At 39.1% G+C, this 7,905-nt stretch overlaps 1 pseudogene across 1 annotated transcript; it reads left to right on the top strand.

Annotated features, from left to right (window-relative positions):
• Positions 1-1,942: 1,942 nt before the first annotated feature.
• On the top strand, positions 1,943-5,099 carry LOC309629061 (ATP synthase subunit g, mitochondrial pseudogene; annotated as a pseudogene). The gene has a single exon. The product of its transcript is annotated as an ATP synthase subunit g, mitochondrial pseudogene (transcript).
• Positions 5,100-7,905: the final 2,806 nt, after the last annotated feature.

Below are 7,905 nucleotides of genomic sequence, written 5' to 3' on the forward strand. Positions count from 1 at the left end.
CATCTACCATATGCCAGGCACTCTTCTAGGCATAGATAACCCAAGAGTGACCAGGATATAGTTCCTGCCCTTGTGAAGCCTGCATTCTACTGAGGGAAAAGGATGATAAGCACATGAACAAATAAATATGCAGGGTGTCAGGTGGGAATAAGTTCTATGATGGAAAATAAAGCAGAATAAGAGAAGAAGCAGCAGGGGTGCTGTCTTAGATCAGATAGTTGTGAAAGGGCTCTATGAGGAGGTGATATTTGAGCTGAGACCCATGAAGAGATTGACAGGGAACTATCCAGGGGAAAGCATTCCAGGCAAAGGAAAAAGGAAGTATTCTCTAAAGGAGGGGGGGTCCTTGGCATGTTCCAGTAACAGTGAGAAGATGGGTGGCCAAAGTGGACTGAGCAAGGAAGAGAGGGGAGATGAGTTGGGAGAGGTGGTGGAGGTCATATCCTAGAGGGTCCTGTGCACCGTGATTAGGACTTTGGGCTTTATCCTAAGTAGTGTTAGGAAGACACTGGAGAGTTTTGAACGATCATGATGGGGCTAGCATCTTTAAGGGCTCACTGGCTGCTGAAGGAAAAATAGACTGTAAGAAGTTAAGAAATGAAAGCAGCTAGTTTGGAGTTGGGAGCCTAATGCAAGATTCTAGATGAGTAATGACAGTGGCTTTAATCAGTAGTAGGGGTAATGAAAGGGTCTCAGATTTGAGATACATTTTGGAGGTCAAGGCTAAATGAGTTTCTGAGGTACTGATATAGGATGTGAGGGAAAGAGAAGAAAAAAGGACAAGACCAAGGTTTTTTGCCTGAACATCTGGGTGAATATTTCCTGGGATGAGGAAGACAGAAAGGAGAGATTTGTGAGAGGAGAATCAAGAGTTCCATTTTGGACATGGTGAGTTTGAGGTGCTAGCCGTGACTATTCCAAGTTGGATATAAGACTCTGAAGTTCAGGGGTGAATGTGGGAGACATTAGCATATAGATGGTGTTGAAAGGCATGGAGACACTTCTGCTTCCATCCAAGATGAGGAAATAGAGACCAGTTTACCCTTCCACCTGAAACAGCAAAAATAAATGTTACAAAACAGATGGAACAATAGTTTTCAAGACACTGGACATCAGAAAACACAGTATCCCTAAAAGACAGGAAGCAAACAAGGTGAGCCTTAAAATCATCTTAGCTTACTGCCTTGAGAAAGTTTCCAGGCTGCAGCAGAAAAAAAAGGGGACTGGAGGTGATGCCTGGAAAGCCCTGTGAATTGAGGAGGCGGAGCGAGAGACCAGGGAGACGAAGATAACCAGAATTTGCAGGACAGAGTACTCAAGAGGAGAGACACACATAGAGAGAGAACCCTGGAGATCTGGAGAGGGCCCCCTTAAGTCTTCATCAGAGTACTGATCAGCAGGTGTGTGTAAGGAAAATACCTAGGGTCAGGCCAATAACAGTCCAAAGGTATTAGAGGGAATGGCATCCAGGACTCCTACAGGACCTGGAATAACATCTATGCTCACCAAAACCAGAAAACCTCAAAATTCATGCAGCACTGGGTAGAATACTCAAAAGAACCTTGCCTCAGCAGTGAGGAATAATTATCCCTAGACTAAATGCTACTCTGTTCCCACCTGACAAATATTAAAAGCAAAATCCAAAAGGATCAAACTCTTCCTGCAAATAAATTGCATTCCAGAACAGAGTTCAGAACACTTATAAGAATACAAAAATAACCAGGAATACAAAAACACCTAATGTGTGTGTAATTGGAGTACCCAAAGGGATGTGAAAATACCCAAAAAGGTAAAAATCACAATGTCTGGCACCTAATCAAAGATTACCAAACATGCAAAGGAGCAGGAAAATATGATCCATAATGAAGAGAAAAATTGATCAATTGAAACTGACCCAGAACTCACACAGATGTTACAATTAGCAGACAATGACATTAAAACCATTATTATAGCTGTAGTCTATATATTTAAATTGTTAAGTGGCAGCATTTAAGATATTAAAAAGACCCAAATCAAACTTATAAAGATGAAAACCACAATCTGAAGTGAAAAATACACTGAGTGGGATTAATGGCAGATTAGACATTGCAGAAGAAAAAAATGAAAGAACTTGAAGACATAACAATAGAAACTACCCAAAATGAAACACAGAAAGAAAAACAAAAAGAATTTAAAGGGGGTATCGATGACCTGTGAAACAACTTTAAGCAGCCTAATATATGTGTAATTGGAGTGTCCAAAAGAAGAGAGTGGGGTTAATCTGTAATTCTAAACCAAGCAAAAATATCTTTCAAAACAAAGACAAAATAAAGACTATTTCAGACATACAAGAGCTTAAAGATTTCATTAATAATAGTCTTTCATTATAAGAAATATTAAAAGAAGTCCTTCAGTCAGAAGAAAATGATACCAGATAGAAATATGGATTCAATGAGTGAAAAACACCAGAAGTAGTAACTACACAGGGAAATATATGAGTTTTAACATTATTTAAACCACTTTTTAAAATAATTGATTATTTAAACAAAAACAACAACAATGTACATTGTGGGGTTTATTATATATATATATATATTGAATAAGTTAAATGTATGACAACAATAAGATAATGGCTGAGAGATAGGAAATGGAAGCACACTCTTGTAAGAGTCTTACACTCTACATAAGTGGTACTTTGAAAGTCGACTGTTATAAATTAAAGATATATATTATAAACCCTAAAATAATGACTAAAATAAAAAAACTAAAAATTTTAGCTAACAAACAATAGAGATAAATTAGAATCATAAAAAAAATCCAAAAGAAGAAAGAAAAATATTTAAAAAGAAACAAAGAACTGGTGGGACAAATATAAAACAAATAACAAGATGACAGACTTAAGCTTAACAACATAAATAATCACATTAAATGTAAGTGACCCAGACACTCCAATTAAAAGGCAGAGACTGTCAGATTGGATAAAAAAGCAAGAGCCAACTAAAGGCTGTCTCAAAAAAGACACGTTCAATATAAAGACATGAAAAAGTTGAAAGTAAAAGGATATAAAAAGTATGCCATGCTGACACTTAAAAAAAAGAAAGCTGGCATAGCTGTGTTAATATCAGACAAAGTAGATTATCAGATCAAAAATAGTACCAGAGATAAAGTTCATTCCATAACAATAAAGGGGTCAATTCATACAGAGGACATAAAAATCTAAAATGTTTATGCACCTAATAACAGAGCTTCAAAATACATGATGCAAAAAGGGATAGAACTGCAAGGAGAAACAGACAAATCCACAATTATAGTTGGAGATTTCAACATTCTTCTCTCAACATTTGCTAGAACAAGTAGAGAGAAAATCACTAAGGATATAGAAGACTTGAATAACACTATAAACAACTTTGACCTAATTGACATTTATAGAAAACTCCACTCAGCAACATCAGATTGTGCATTAGTTTCAAGTACCCATGGAAATTTTAAAAGATGGAGTCATAAAACAAGTCTGTATAAATTTAAAAGGATTCAAGTCATACAAAGAATGTTCTCTGACCACAATGGAATTAAATTAGAAATCAATAACAGAAAGATATGAGAAAAATCACCAAATACTTGGAAACTAAATAGCACACTTTTAATAACCCATGAGTCAAAGAAGAAATCAAAAGGGAAATTATGAAGTATTTTGAACCAAATGAAAATGAAAACACAACACAAAAGAAAAACACAAAATTAGTGGTATGCCACTATAACAGTACTTAGGAGGAACTTTATAGCATTAAATGCTGATACTAGAAAAGAAGAAAGGTCTCAGATCATTGACTTTCTACCTTAAGAAACTGAGGGGTAGAGGGGGGAAATGGGTGAAGAGAATGAAAAAGGACAAATTTCCAGCCATAAAATAAATAAGTCCTGGGGATGTAATGTACAGCATGGTGACTATAATTAATAATACTGTGTTATGGGGTGACATTCAGCCAGCCAGTGAGGGCAATGGACTTTCTGTCCTAGAACCATGGCCCAGTTTGTCCGTAACTTCACAGAGAAGGCCCTAGCACTGGTCAACGCTGCTGTGACTTACTTGAAGCTCGAGTGGCCACATTTTGGCACTATGCCAAAGTTGAGCTGGTTCCTCCAATCCCTGCTGAGATCCCTACAGCTACTCAGAGCTTGAAAAAATTTGTCAGTAGTGCTCCAACCAGTAGCTTCAAACAGCTCACAGTTAAGGAAGCTCTACTGAATGGTTTGGCGGCCACTGAGGTGTGGATGTGGGTTTATGTTGGTGAGATCATAGGCAAGCGTGGCATCGTTGGCTATGATGTTTGAAGACCAATCTTTAACATGTGATTATATTTGCTTTATTATTTGGGTGTTCTTGGACCATGTATGAGCATGCTGGTATTTGAATAAAATAAGACAATGTGTCAAAAATCAGTGTTTTCTCTATCAAACACTACATGGAAGGTCACAACTTCTCTTGATATTAAGTTGGGTTGTCGTTTGCTTTAATACATTAATACACCTCTAAATGCATGTCTTTGCTTAGCCTGCAATTGGATAGGATATATATGAATATACCAACCTGGTACATGTATATATGAGGATAACATTTTATTTTGAAGGCTTGAAATAAATGATATTTAAGCTTTATTTCTAGAAAAGTTGGGGGAAAGGCTTTGAGAAAGCAGGATCTTACTCCAGTAGGAGAATAATAATACCACATGCCAAACAAGATGTAGTTAAGCACGCAGTATAAAGAATACAATTTGGACTGTTTTTCTTTGCTAAAGTCAGAGAAAGACCCCTTTGACAACACCTGTGTCTGTAAATGTAGGGGTACTTTTTGTCAACTTGAATATAGCTTCCCCAAAAGAGAACAGCAAGGCCATATTCTGTGTATCTTTGTAACATCTTTAACACTAGGACAGAGTGAATGAGAGCAATGACCTATATTTTTAATCTAATTTTGATATGTGTTATATTATTATGATGTCAGGTATTTTTTAAGGACCTGTCTTTGCAAAAATAAAATATCCTATAGATGTTTAACAGGGTTATAATTTAGTATCATCCTGAAATAAATACTAGTGATTGGTATCAAAATAATAATAATAATAATAATAATAATAATAATAATAATACTGTGTTGCATATTTGAAAATAAGAGAGTAAATCTTAAAAGTTCTTATCACAAAAAAATTTGTAACTATATAAGGTGACAGATGTTAACTAGACTTATTGTGGTGATCATTTTGGAATATATACAAAAATCTAATCATTATGCTGCACCCCTGAAACTAATATAATGTTATATGTCAATTATACCTCAATTTTTACAAAGAAATAGGGGGGAGCAAATTAAACCCAAAGTAAGCATTAGAAAGGAAATAATAAAGATTAGAGCAGAAATCAACAAAAAAGAGAGCAAAAAAAAAAAAGAGAGAGAGAATATCAATAAAGCCCAAAAGAGATTCTTTAGAGAAATTAATAAAGTTGATAAAATCTCTAGCTAGACTGATAAGGAAAAAAGAGAAAAGACACAAAATACCAATATCAGGAATGAGAGAAATGACATCACTACAGATTCTACCAATATTAAAAGGAATAAGGGAATATTATGAACAGTTTTCTGCAAATAAACTTGACAACTTAGATGAAATGGACAAATTCCTTGAAACACAAGCTACCAAAGCTCACTCGAAAAGAAACAGATAACCTGAAGAGCCCTATATCTGTTAAATAAATAGAATTTATGGTTAAAAACCCTCCAACAAAAAGACTACAGGATCAAATGATTTCAGTGGAGAATTCTAGCAAGTATTTAAGGAAGCCATAATATCAATTCAACAAAAACTCTTCCAGAAAATTAAAGGAAAAAATACTTTCCAACTCATTCTAAGTGGCCAGCATTACTCTGATTGATAACAAAGCCAAAGACATTATAAGAAAGAAAACTACAAAACAACAACCCTCATGAGCATAGATATGAAATTCTAAACAAAATTTTAGCAAATCCAACCTGACAATATTTTAAATGGCTAATATATCATGACCAAATGAGGTTTAGCCCAGGAATACAAGTTGGTTTAACATTAAAAAATAAACAAATGTGGGACTTCCCTGGTGGTCCAGTGGGTAAGACTCTGTGCTCCCAATGCAGGGGGCCTGGGTTCGATCCCTGGTCGGGGAACTAGATCCTGCATTCATGCCACAACAAAGATCCCACATGCTGCGACTAAGACCCAGCGCAGCCTAAATTTTTTTAATCCAGTATCGGTGGGAAATAACTTATAAAAAAATAAAAATAAACAAATGTATGGCATCATATTAACCGAAAGTATTAATGTCCTATTGCTGCTATAACAAATCACCACAACCTTAGTGGCTTAAAACAACACAAACTTACTATCTTACAGTTCTGAAGGTCAGAAGTCCAAAGCTGTTTCACTAGACTAAAATCAAGATGACAGCAGGATTGCATTATTCTGGAGGCTCTAGGAAGAAAACATTTCCTTGCCTTCGATGGCTTCTGGAGGCTGCCTGCATTCCTCGCCCCCTTCTTCCTCCATCTTCAAAGTCAAAGGCAACATCTCTCTCCCTCCCTCCCTCTCTCTCTCTCTTCCCCTTCCTCCCTCCCTCCCTCCCTCCCTCTCTCTCTCTCTCTCTCTCTCTCTCCTGTTTCTGTCATCACATCTCTGACTCTTCCACCTTTTAAGGACCCTGATGATTACATTGGGCTCACCTAGATAATCTAGGATAATCTTATCCTTGTCTGTGAAGTCCTTTTTTTCATGCAAGGCAACGTTCACAAGTTTCAAGTAGTAATGCAGCTTTGAGGGTGAGCTCGCTGCCCCAGGAAAACCCTGGTGGAAGGTCAGACCAGCAGATCTCAGAAACCAGCACAAAGCCCCTGCTTCTGGAGGCTCAAACTATTGGGAGTCATAGGAGTGTTAAGTGTTTCCCTGCCCCAGAGGAGACCCGGTCCCCCAACCACCACTCAGGGGCTACTGTCCCCCACCCAGCCTCATCCACACTCACTCTCTGGTGGAACAGTAGATCCCCTTTAGAACTTGTCCCCCAGGGGCAGTGGGCTCCCAGAGTGGAGGCAGCTGGTGCAGAGAGAACTCCGGCTTCAGAGTCAACAGGCCTGGGCTCAAGTATCAGCTCCATTCTCACAGTAGCACCCTGGGTAAGTCCCATTAGCTACCCTCAGCCTCCATTTCCTCTTCTGTAAAGTGGGGGGACTAACCCCATCCCCCCAGCATGGTGGTGAGGCTGGCAGGAGATAACACACGTGCAGCTCCAGGCACAGAGCAGGGCCCAAGTCGCGGGCGGTGGGTGATGGAGCATTAGTCCTTTTCCCTCCAGCCTGCTCTCCGCTGTTCTCCTCCCCTAGCTTACTCCCATCTTGGGTCCCCATTTGACCCCAGGGATCTCCAGGCCATCCCCTGCCGCTGCCCTGATATGAAAGTGTCCCGTGGCTGGGCCCAGCAAACCCAAACAGCAACCCCTGCCTAGGGTGGGCCTGAGAGAGGAAGTCTTCCACCTCCCCAATGTCTCCAGGACCCCTGTGAGGACAGGTGGGAGATGCAGGAGCCCCACCCCAGGGGACATTTAGCAGAGTGGTTAAGACTCTCGCTCAGGACCTTTGTTTAGATCTAGGCTTCCCACTTACTTGGCCCTGGCCCTCACCACCCCCAGAGCCTCAATTTCCTGTTTTGTAAAACAGTATCCATTTCAGAACTATCATGAGGATTAAGTGAGATCATGCATGAACGTGCTTCACCCAATGCCTGGCCCACAGTGAGCACAGTACCTACGGGCCATCACTGTGGTTATTTGCTCCCACCCAGCTCACCAGGAAGGCTGGTGTCCCCCACCCACCTGCAGTCTGAGTTTCCTGTGAGCCTGAGTTCAAAG

The sequence above is a fragment of the Balaenoptera borealis genome, assembly GCF_965194805.1.
Source record: "Balaenoptera borealis genome assembly, chromosome: 1".
Taxonomy (NCBI): Eukaryota; Metazoa; Chordata; class Mammalia; order Artiodactyla; family Balaenopteridae; genus Balaenoptera; species Balaenoptera borealis.